The sequence below is a fragment of the Leopardus geoffroyi genome, chromosome A2, assembly GCF_018350155.1.
Source record: "Leopardus geoffroyi isolate Oge1 chromosome A2, O.geoffroyi_Oge1_pat1.0, whole genome shotgun sequence".
In the NCBI taxonomy this organism is placed as follows: domain Eukaryota; kingdom Metazoa; phylum Chordata; class Mammalia; order Carnivora; family Felidae; genus Leopardus; species Leopardus geoffroyi.
Window position 1 is genome coordinate 151,091,791 of NC_059331.1, and position 12,136 is coordinate 151,103,926.

The 12,136-nt window shown below is 41.9% G+C and overlaps 1 long non-coding RNA gene across 7 annotated transcripts in view; it reads right to left on the reverse strand.

Annotated features, from left to right (window-relative positions):
- LOC123606912 overlaps window positions 1-12,136 on the reverse strand; it is a 57,051-nt gene that overhangs the window by 44,251 nt on the left and 664 nt on the right. The window contains exons 2-3 of one of the 7 annotated variants that reach the window (XR_006716558.1): window positions 11,229-11,327; window positions 10,316-10,487 (exon numbers count right to left, since the gene is read on the reverse strand). The exons of 4 other annotated variants lie outside the window; for them this stretch is intronic. This is a non-coding gene — a long non-coding RNA (uncharacterized LOC123606912). Of the gene's footprint in view, window positions 1-10,315; window positions 10,488-11,228; window positions 11,328-12,136 lie in introns of those variants that run through there. 2 more of the 7 variants (XR_006716559.1, XR_006716563.1) reach the window with 2 other exon arrangements.

Here is a 12,136-nt window from a genome sequence, read left to right on the forward strand (position 1 = left end):
AAGACACAATGCTAATATCATCCTCAATGGGGAAAAACAGAGCTTTCCCCCTAAGGTCAGGGACAAGACAGTGATGTCCACTCTTGCTACTGTTATTCAACATAGTATTGGAAGTCTTAGCCTCAGCAATCAGACAACACAAAGAAATAAAAAGGCATCCAAATTTGCCAGGAGGAGGTCAAAGTTTCACTCTTCACAGATGACATGATACTCTACATGGAAAACCCAAAAGATTCCACCAAAAAACTGCTAGAACTGATCCATGAATTCAGCAAAGTTGCAGGATATAAAATGAATGCACAGAAACCAGTGCATTCCTATGCACCAACAATGAAGCAACAGAAAGAGAAATCAAGGAATCGATCCCATTTACAATTGCACCAAAAACCATAAAATATCTAGGAATAAATCTAACCAAAAAGGTGAAGAGCCTATACACTGAAAACTATACAAAGTTTATGAAATAAATTGAAGAAGACACAAAAAATGGAAAAATATTCCATGCTTCTGGATACGAAGAACAAATATTGTTAAAATGTCAATACTACCCAAAGCAATCTACATATTCAATGCAATAACTATCAAATAACACCAGAATTCTTCATAGAGCTAGAACAAACAATCCTGAAATTTGTATGCAACCAGAAAAATACCCAAATAGCCAAAGCAGTATTGAAAAAGAAAACCAAAGCAGGAGGCACCACAATCCCAGACTTCAAGCTGTATTACAAAGCTGTAATCATCAAGACAGTATGGCAGTGGCACAAGAACAGACACTCAGATCAATGGAACAGAATAGAGAACCCAGAAATGGACCCACAAACGTATAGCCAACTAATATTTGACAAAGCAGGAAAGAATATCCAATGGAATAAAGATAGTCTCTTCAGCAAGTGGTGCTGGGAAAACTGGACAGCGACATGCAGAAAAATGAACCTGGACCACTTTCTTATACCACACACAAAAATAAACTCAAAATGGATGAAAGACCTAAATGTAAGACAGGAAGCCATCAAAATCCTCGAGGAGAAAGCAGGCAAAACCTCTTTGATCTTGGCTGCAGCAACTTCTTACTCAACATGTCTCTGGAAGCAAGGGAAACAAAAGCAAAAATTAACTACTGGGACCTCATCAAAATAAAAAGCTTCTGCACAGCGAAGGAAACAATCAGCAAAACTAAAAGGCAACCGACAGAATGGGAGAAGATATTTGCAAAGGACATATCAGATAAAGAGTTAGTATCCAAAATCTATAAAGAACTTATCAAACTCAACACCCAAAAAATAATCCAGAGAAGAAATGGGCAAAAGACATGAATAGACACTTCTCCAAGGAAGGCATCCAGATGGCCAACCGACACATGAAAAAATGCTCCACATCACTCATCATCAGGGAAATACAAATCAAAACCACAATGAGATACCACCTCACACCTGTCAGAATGGCTAACATTAACAACTCAGGCAACAACAGATATTGGCAAGGATGTAGAAAAAGAGGATCTGTTTTGCACTGCTGGTGGTAATGCAAGCTGGTGCAGTCACTCTGGAAAACAGTATGGAGGTTCCTCAAAAAATTAAAATAGAGCTACCCTACAACCCAGGATTGCACTACTAGGGATTTATCCAAGGGATACAAGTATGCTGTTTTGAAGGGGCACATGCACCCCAATGTTTATAGCAGCACTAGCAACAATAGTCAAAGTATGGAAAGAGCCCAAATGTCCATTGATGGATGAATGGATAAAGAAGATGTGGTGTGTGTGTTGTATAACACACACACACACACACATATGTTATATATATAACACACACACACACATACATATATATATAACACACACACACAATGGAGTATTACTCAGCAATCAAAAAGAATGAAATCTTGTCATTTGCAACTATGTGGATGCAACTAGAGGGTATTATGCTAAGCAAAATTAGTCAGAGAAAGATAAATATCATATGACTTCACTCATATGAGGACTTTAAGATACAAAACAGATGAACATAAGGGAAGGGAAGCAAAAAAATAAATAAAACAGGGAGGGGGACAAACATAAGAGATTCTTAAATGTGGAGAACAAACAGAGGGTTATTGGAGGGGTTGTGGGAGGGGGGGATGGGCTAAATGGGTAAGGGGCATTAAGGAATCTACTCCTGAAATCACTCTTGCACTATATGCTAACTTGGATGAAAATTTAAAAAACAAATAAAAGTTAAAAAAATATTATGAACAACTCAGTACCCACAAATTGGATAACCTATATGAAATAGACCAATTCTCTGAAAGAGACCAATGACCAATTCTGCCAAAATTCACAAGAAGAAATAGACTAGCTGAATAGGCCTATATCCATTAAAGAAAAGGAATCAATAAATAAGTTGCCAAAAGAGAAATCACTAAGACCAGATTAGACTGATGAATTCTACAAAAATTTTAAGGAAATCTCTATAATCGCTAACAAAAGATAGAAGCAGAGAGAATATTTCCTAACGGTGTATGGAATGAAAAATGGTACCACCACTTTGTAAGACAGTTTGGCAGTTTCTTACACAACTAAACATACTCTTACCATACGATCACACTCCCTGGTATTCACCTGAAGGATTGAAACTTATGTCCATACAAAAACTACTGCAGATGTTAATAGCAGTTTCCTAAGTGCCAAAAATTGAAAGAAACCAAGATGTCCTTAGTAGTTGAATGGTAAATAAACTATGGTACATCCAGCCAATGAATTACTTAGCACTAAAAGGAAATGAGCTATCAAGCGATGAAAAGACATGGAAGAACCTTAAATATTTACATTGCTTTTTATTTATAAAAATAAATGAAGGTGTCCATTTTCATCCATTACAGGATAGCTGGTAATGCATTAACCCACTCTCTATAAACTAAAGCCAAACCATCTATATGAAATAATTGATTTCAGGCAATATATGGTGAACAGCACAGGACTGAAACGCTTGTGAGAAGGAATATATGGGATAAACCCTACATTCACTCCAACTTTCTTCCTCAGAGTCATTTTCTAAACTGTAGTTCAGAGAAGTAGAACCCAACAGTCTTACTGACCAGACTAAATAGAGATCAGAGTTTGAACCTGCTGCAATAGCTGAAATTTGGAGGCAGGGTACTGAAGAAAAAACCACAGAAAAATAGCCCCCAAAATCTATGTAGAAGTTCTCCTCAGGTCTTTGACCATATCCGAAAATGATTATGTAAAAGCAAAAGTATGGTAAGCAAAGTAGGAAAGAGTCCTGGGAAGACTCTTCCCAGGAGTTTCAACTCAACCAAAGTACAGAAACCTTAGTGAGCATCCCCAACATTGAATTGGAACCCCAGAAAAACTATGCCCTGTGAATAAAGACCATGCATAGGAGCAAGGGCTACATCCTAGGACGAAAGACAAAACTGGACTAGAACATTCTAAGAAAGATTCAAATAGAACCCCAACAAGATAATCTGCTAGTAATATAAATTCTTCCAAAACAAAACTATTCTTTAGAAGATAACAATAGTCCAGCCCTTCTATAATGTATCAACACCATGTCTAACATGTAATTAAAAATTAGGCAACATTAAAAAAGAAAGGAAAAGTGACCAATAGTCAAGTGAGAAAACAGACAACAGAAGCAGACCCAGAGATAATCCAGTAAATGGAGTTAACACAAAAGACCTCAAAATGATCATTTAAAAATTATGCAGGAAAAGGTAAACAAAACAATGAAAACATGGAGCATTTCAACACAGAATTAGGATTTATTTTAAGAAATAAATTGACATTCTAGGGGCGCCTGGGTGGCTCAGTTTGTTAAGCATCCTACTTCAGCTCAGGTCATGATCTCACAGTCTGTGAGTTCGAGCCCTGCATTGGGCTCTGTGCTGACAGCTCAGAGCCTGGAGCCTGCTTCAGATTCTGTGTCTCCCTCTCTCTGACCCTCCCTGTTCATGCTCTGTCTCTCTCTGTCTCAAAAATAAATAAACATTTAAAAAATTAAAAAAAAAGAAACTGACATTCTAGAACTGCAAAATATATCTGAAATTAATAATTTATTACATGGATTTAACTGCAGACTAGATACAGCAGAAGACCAAATCAGTTTTAAGACTCGTCAATAAGACCTATTCAGAATGCATCTTATACAAATAAACACATTTTAAAAAGAAAAGGAAAGAAAACACCAGAATAGAGGGTAAGAGAGATTTGGGATATACAGTCTCTTAAATGTTAACATGTGTAACTGAGTTCCAGAAGGAGAAGAGAATTAGATACGCAATGTTTGAAGAAAGCTGCCAAAAGGAAGCTCAGCAGAGCTGAGGATAAATATGAGGAAAATCAAATTCAAATGCATCATCGTCAAACTGGTAAAAACCAAAGATAAAGGAAACATTGTGACAGCAGCCAGAGGGTGGGGAAAAGCCACATTTCCTTCCAGTGAAAACTATGAGAATTAGATTTAATCTCTTTACAGAAACTATTGAAGCCAGAAGAAAATGGAATTGCAGTTTTAAAGAAGGAAAACGGACAACCTAGAATTCTAGGTCCATCAAAAACAAACAAACGAAAAACCCTTTAAAAATTGAGGCTTCTATGAAAGGAGGGCTAAATGCTTTTGAGTGTCTACTGTGACCCCATCCTCTCTGGCAAACGTGACCCAGACTGTATTGTCTTTGACTCCCCATGCTCATGGAGCTGGGCTTCTGGAGATGGCACTGATACTACTGACTCAGGCAGAAGGGCTTGATCAGATGAAACAAAAGACACACTGAGTCTGGGGCTTCATCCTGACATCATTAAATTGTTCTGTACTCATGAGGCTTAAGATACGAATGATCTGAGGACCCCTGGGTGACTCTGTCAGTTAAGTGTCTGACTCTAGGTTTCAGCTCAGGTTATGATCTTGCATTTCATGAGATCGAGTCCCACACTGGGTTCTACACTGACAATACAGAGCCTGCTTGGGATTCTGTCTCTCCTTTTTTCTCTGCCCCTCTCCCACTAGTACATGCAAGCTCTATCTCAAAATAAGCATTTTAAAAAATAAGAATGATCTGCCTATCACCACCAAATAAGTTATATTTCACTTGTATCCCAGAAGAGCGAATACCCTTTCTGCATATAAAACAGATTTGCTTAAGTAATTTTTTCCATAATAAAGATCTTCTGTACCATGGCTGAATTCTTTACTTTTAGAAACATGTTATAAACTCTTAATTTGTGATTTCTCTTTCAAATAAATTATAAACAAAGAAACAGTCATCACTCTACCAAACATTGACCATCTTCGCCCCCACCTCCAAGCCTGGTAAGAGCCTCTATTCTCCACATTCTTAGGTGAACCAAACCCTGATGCGGCAGGATTTCCAGATCAGTCTCTGCTGATTGTTCTTTCTCCTATGAACAAAGGCTGTGTGGAGAGAACTGCTCATGGCAGAGTCCTGGGTATGGACAAAAGAGGCTCTGGGCCTGAATCTGCTAGAGAGATACAAGGAGAGTACGATTTTGTTTAAAGAAACAAAAGATGGCAAATCCAGCTGATAGAATGATGTACTCCCTCCACGGAGGCAACCACGGTTCTGAAGACGACTGTGCTGACGGTGGCAGGGCCACATGATGGTAGGAGCCTGGGTCATTGAGTCACCTCGCTAAGGGCACTTGGATTGAACTACAGCAAGTTTCCGCTGAAAATACATGAGATGTTAAGACGTCAACAGTTTTCCTTGATGTCTCCCGAGTTCTTATCGGTGAAGTAGCACCTCTGGCGAGGCCCTTCATTTCTCTGACCCAGCTTGTCTGCACTGACCAAACCCAGGCTCAAGCAAGCCTACAGGGAAGGGAGATCCTTGTAACCTTGATAAGTAGGATCTGCCTTCAAGGCTGCAGAAGGAAACTAACTCAGAAGGAGGCTCACCCCAGAACGTGGGCATGTCTCACCATTGTGCTCTGACACACCTGCACGCAGAGAATGTAGGTTATGGCACGAAGCTACTTTAATCCTCTAGGTTTTGCGTAGTGTCAGGAGAGGCAAAAATTCATGGGCTAGTCTCTTTTGGCTGCAATCAGCACAACAGAAATACGCTTTCTGTGTGTGCAGCAGTGAACAAAGAGTGTACTTTGTTTTATTAGGGCATAGTGCTTTATTCAACCAGGCCTCACTTGCCCTCCCTACCGGTAGTCTGGCCTAGGTTGCCAGGCACTAGTTTGTTTTAGAAATAGAACACTCCAGGGGCGCCTGGATGGCTTGATCGGTTAAGCGTCCGACTTCGGCTCAGGTCATGATCTCACGGTCCGTGAGTTCAAGCCCCGTGTCAGGCTCTGTGCTGACAGCTCAGAGCCTGGAGCCTGCTTCCGATTCTGTGTCTCCCTCTCTCTCTGCCCCTCCCCTGTTCATGCTCTGTCTCTCTCTGTCTCAAAAATAAACGTTAAAAAATAATTTAGAAATAGAACACTCCAGGGGCACCTAGGAGACTCCGTCAGCAGACTGTCCAACTCTTGATTTCAGCTCAGGTCATGACCCCAGGCTCGTGGGACCAAGCCCTGTGTAGAACTCCACACTGGGCGTGGAGCCTGCTAAAGATTCTCTCTCTCCCATCTGCCCCTCTCCCCCGCTCACACTCTCCAAAAAAATTAAAAAGAAATAAAAAATAAAAAGAAATACAACAGTCCACAGGGTTCCAAGCAGATAGTTGTGGTCCACCAGATACCAATAGCCAGCAACCAAGCTTCAGTGCCTTTGGAGTCATGCAGGGCCTTTGGACTGCCACAGAAATATCTTTCCATTCTGGTCCTAGATCAGGGCTCTGGTGGTAGTATCTAACTACTTGAGACAAAGCTCTTTGGGTTTCCCTTCAGTATATGCTGCTATGATTTTTTACTTTTTGATAAGAAGCCAACATACTTTAAGGAGGAATAAAGAGATAGCCAAATGCTCTTCTGTCTTGGTTAAAGAATATCATTATGTCAGTGAAAAGACTAAAATGAGTTATACAAGTCTATGGATCTCACAGGTCACCTCTTATAAAGGCCAGTCCTCTGAAGGTACAAACTCTGTGTTTGGCAACACTTAAGAGAAATGTGAATGGGTTGACCTCTTCACTTGAGGACACCTTTGAAAAAACAATCAAGAAGAAACCCCGAACTGTCATGTTACTGGGTGATAATGGCTCATCTTAATTTAAGAACAGACATGATCAGTCAAAGAGGGACTGAAACCCTTCCAGTCCCAACTAACTAATGCTAAAGGCATCTCAGAAGAAAACGTAGAACAACTTCAGAGGGAAATAACGGATGGCTTGGATGAAAACACTCATCAATAACAAAACCTAAGCCTGCTTTCCAAGAAGATAAGGAACGAAAAGTGTGGGGACTCAAAGGCAAAACAAACAAAAACAAAAACCTTGAAAGTATTACCCATGAACAACACAGGCCGTAAATGAGAAAGGAGCCCATACACTCTCTCGCTGAAACTGTGCTGAGAATGAGGTTTACCTGCTCTCTTTAGAGATAATCACCCAGATGATAACAGTTCCCCTTTCAAGGAAAAGAGGACAGTTACTCCATAGGGACCCAGATTCACATGCAGATGTAATTCAGAGGTCAATGCAGCTGCCCCTGAACATCCACACCCACTGCAATACATTGGGGTTTTTTGTCTCCTCAAAAGTAATTTAGATTTCAAGTACACAATACATAGTTATTAACTCTAATCAGGCTGTACAGTAGGTCTCCAGATTCATCTTCTAAATTAAAAGACTGTATCTTTTGATCAAATATCTCCCCTTTTCCCCTCAACCAGCCTCTGATAAACTCAACTATATTCTACATTATTGTATGTTTGATTTTTTTTAGAGTCCATATGTGAGTGACATCATGCGGTACTTGTCTGTGTCTGGTTTATTTCACTTAGTATAATGTTCTCCAGTTTCATCCCCATTGTTGCAAATAGCAGGATTTCTTTCTCATGGCTGTGTGATATCCCAATATATATATAAGGGTATATAATATATATTGTCTGCACTGACAAAACACAGGCTCAAGCAAGCCTACAGGGAAGGGAGATCCCTGTGTGTGTGTGTGTGTGTGTGTGTGTATGTATATATATACATACACATATATATACATATAATCACGTTTGTATATATATATACAAATGTGATTTATATATATACACATATAATCACATATGTATATATATATATATACATACATACACATATATATACATATAATCATGTTTTCTTCATTCATCTGTCCATTTGCTTAAGAGAATAGATCTCAAGTGTTATCACCACAAAAAGATAAGTGAAGTGATGGATATCTTAATTAACCTGATTGTGGTAATCATTGTACAGTGTGTATGTATACTAAATTATCATGTTGTACACTTTAAATATATGCAATTTTTATTTGTCAATCGTAGTAAAACTGGGGGAAAAAAACACTAAAAAAGCAATTTAGATTTACCTCTGTTGAATACTTTCAATGTTGCTATTTGATTTTTGTTTGTTCTTATTGGTGTTTGATAGAATTATAACTCCTCAAAGCATTTTTAAATATAGATGGGTTTTGGGGCACCTACATGGCTCAGGTGGTTAAGCATCCAACTCTTGATTTCAGCTTGGGTCATGATCTCGCAGATTCATGAGTTCGAGCCCCGCATGGGCTCTGTGCTGACAGAGTGGAGCCTGCTTCAGATTCTCCGTCTTTCTCTGCCCCTCCCCTGCTCGCAGTCTCTCTCTCTCTCAAAATGAATAATCTTTAAAAAGAATTAACATAGATGGGTTTAACTTCATTATGATACATTAGTTCCATTTCATTGTGTCCCCTACAATGAAAGGATATAAATACTGCATTCTTTTACTATTACTTAAACCATCACTGACATTTTAACAAAACCAGGCAGGATATTTGGAAAAAAAGAAAAGACTATTTCGATATACTATTAGAAATCTGTAAAAGTAGCTTCTTAATAGTTACCTCAATAAACTTTTATTGGTATTATTAGTTTTAACAAATTGGAAAACACAAACAACAGGCATCACAGTTAAACCTATCAGTATTTTTATCAAAGTTCTAAATTCACAGACGAAGGGACTTGTGAGTTACAACCATTTGTTTCTTACTTTGTAATTTTCTGAAATGTTGCCATTTCAGATTTGCTCATGTATTCTTCAATACTTAAATGTCCTTAGATTTTATTCAGTCAAAACTTTTCCCTTTAAAAAACAAGGGGCAGAAACCCAGTTCTAGAACAGCAGCCCCAGAAGCCCCTCCATCTACTTCCCCCCCCCCCCCCACCGAGAATACCATAACTGCTAAAACTTCAAAACAATAACAAAAACCCTCCTGTAAAGTCTCGGGAAACCGTCGTGAGGACACACAACAGATGGAGAAACATTCACTCAAGAAAAGTTACTAAAATCTGACTTGAGCCATAGCTACTGCTCCCTTCCCAGCAGTTCAGCAAGAGGGAAGCTCCCCCCCTCCCAGAGCAGGTGGCCAAGGACACGGGAGTCACCCTCCGGCCCCCCCAGCTCCCAGCCAAGGGCTGCGGTGTCTCCCCGGGAGGGGCAGGCTGCTAGCGTTGCTCACGTCCCTACCTCCGTGTTGCAGGGACTCGGTTCCCGGCGGGCCCCGCCGAGAAGTCAGGGCCTCCCTCCCTCCGTCCAGCCAGAAGGCACAGGCTCGTCCCCAGAGCCAGCAGGCCAAGAAAGCCGGAGCCCTGGTCACCTTTGCCCGAGCGTGTTCACGGGGCGGGGAGGGAAGCGAGCTGAAAAGACCAGAGGGACTGCCCCGGGGCATCGCCCCACCAGCAGAGGTGTCACCAGAGGGAGCCGCCACCGCCTCCGATAATTCGCCCCGGGAGGAGGAGCATGCCCTGAGAACCGGGAGCTCTGAGGGTCTCCCCAAGCCAGCTGGTGTGTGGGGAGCAGTGCGGGAAAGTTCGCGCCCGGGCGAGGGTGCAGTCACAGCCTGGAGGTTGGGGTGGTAAGCGAAGAAGAGGCTGAGCTTGACGGGAGCAACAGGCTCGGCCAGAACCGCTGTGCCGCTAGGGGGAGCCCGTGAAACGGCCGCTAGGAGGAGCCTCCAGGGTGTAAAAAAAAAATTACGTTTCCAGTTAAGAATGGCAAACTGGGTACGTTTAATTTTTTTAAGTTTATTTTTGAGAGAGAGACCATGAGCGGGGGGCGGGGGGGGTAAGGGCAGAGAGAGAGGGGGAGACAGAGGATCCCAGGCGAGCTTTGCACTGACAGCGCAGAGCCCAAGGTGGGCTCGAACCCACCAAGTGAGATCATGACCCGAGCTGAAGTCGACGCTTAACCCACGGAGCCACCAAGGGGCCCCTGGGCACATTTAATTTCGTTCCTTCTCAAAAAACCCACAAAAATCATTTCTGGTTTGTTTGTTGTTTTTTTTTTCACCACTTTTGTTTCTGAAGACAAAGCTGCAAGGCTGAGAAGAGGAAAGGAGACGATCTGGGAAGCTGTAAAATAGACCAGTTTTAAACTCTCAAAAATAACAGGAAGGCCAGATGGAATGGAATAAAGCTTTCAAAATTATACAGGCAAATTATTTTCGCCTAAAATTCTGTACTTGATCGACCTTTGATTAATCAAGTTTAAGGGCAGGATAAACACTAAATGGATAAAAGCCTTTGATACCCGCAATAAGAACTCCAGCACAGGACAGGGGCAGAGGGAATCCCTGGGGTGGTGGGGAGGGTCCTTCAGGAGGACTGCTGGGTGCCGGGTGTCAAGACCCAGCCCGGAGCAGAAGTGGGTTCAAGGGCGCTGGGGGAGCTTTTGTCAGGAAGAGGTCAAGCACCACTCATACACATTTCTTGAAAAAAGATTTAAGTTTTGAGGGTTGCATCGGTATTAAGTACATAGAAATCCAAGCTAACACAGAATTAAGACAATTATCTCCAGAGAAGACTAACAGACCGGGAAGGGGGGGTGGGAATCACAATTTTCTACACGACTCCACTGCTGTGTGTGGTATTTACATAGTTACAATAGTGCAGACGCTGGGTATTCATTTAAGCAAAATCTTAATATAACCAGTTTGGAAGGAGGAGGAAGATAAGACTCATGCTTGTGGACAGGGAATCAGGGAGAAGAAAACTGAGAGTCAGTAGATGATGCCTGAAACTGAGAAACCAGAGAGCACGGAGACAAGCAGGTTATTTTGAGAACTGGGGTAAACACCTGAAGAATCCGCTTACCCAGGTGAAAGTGCTTGGCTCTGGAGAAGAAGGGAGAATGCGGTCGCTGCTTTGAAGCTCTGTTTGGCTCTCTTACAACTATGTGCATTGGAACCTGTACTGAGTGTATAAATATATGTTTCTCTCCCTCTTCCACTACATCCCCTTACTCACCGGTGTTTAATTTTCAGAGTAACTACTTTATATTCCTACCGAAAAGTTCCTTTTGTCTCTGCCTTGAAGGCATTACCAAGAAGGTTACTCTCAATATTTAGAAATTCTGCTTTTAAATAGTAACAAATGCGGGGGCGCCTGGGCGGTTGGTCCAGCGGTCGACTCTGACTTCAGCTCAGGTCATCAAGGCACACTTTGCGAGACTGAGCCCCGAGGTGGGGCTGTCAGCCTGCTTGGGATTCTCCCTCTGCCCCTCCCCTAATAACAGCTGCCATCATGACCTGCCCAGCACTGAGTGCCCAGCACTTTCACACTCTCTCTGGGTTCCCACAACAGCCACGCTTCCATTTCACGGGTGAGAAACTCACACTCAGCTTGGTTAAATAATTTGCTCCTCTGTAGCTGGGAGCCCTGGCCCCAAAGCCTCATCAGACCTCATCTTTCTAGGGTTTGAGTTTAAAGGAACTCCAAAGGGGAAAACATGTGGCAGTTCAAAGAACTCCTGGGGGGGGGGGGGGAGGGAAGAGGAACCCGAAGAAACCCGCCAGGCCAGGCGTTCTGCAGTATTACTAGGGCAGCTTCTACTGACTTAACCAAGCCTGGCTCCAAATTGGAGTTCCCAGCTGGTCATGTGGGCAAAGGAAGCAACTTTTAAACTCTGGCCGGGAGCCCCTGTGGTTACAAAATAAAAGCTTGGTTCTGCTCTTATTTTGAAGGAAGAGATGTTCCCGCTGCTCCAGCACGGGCCCAAACAC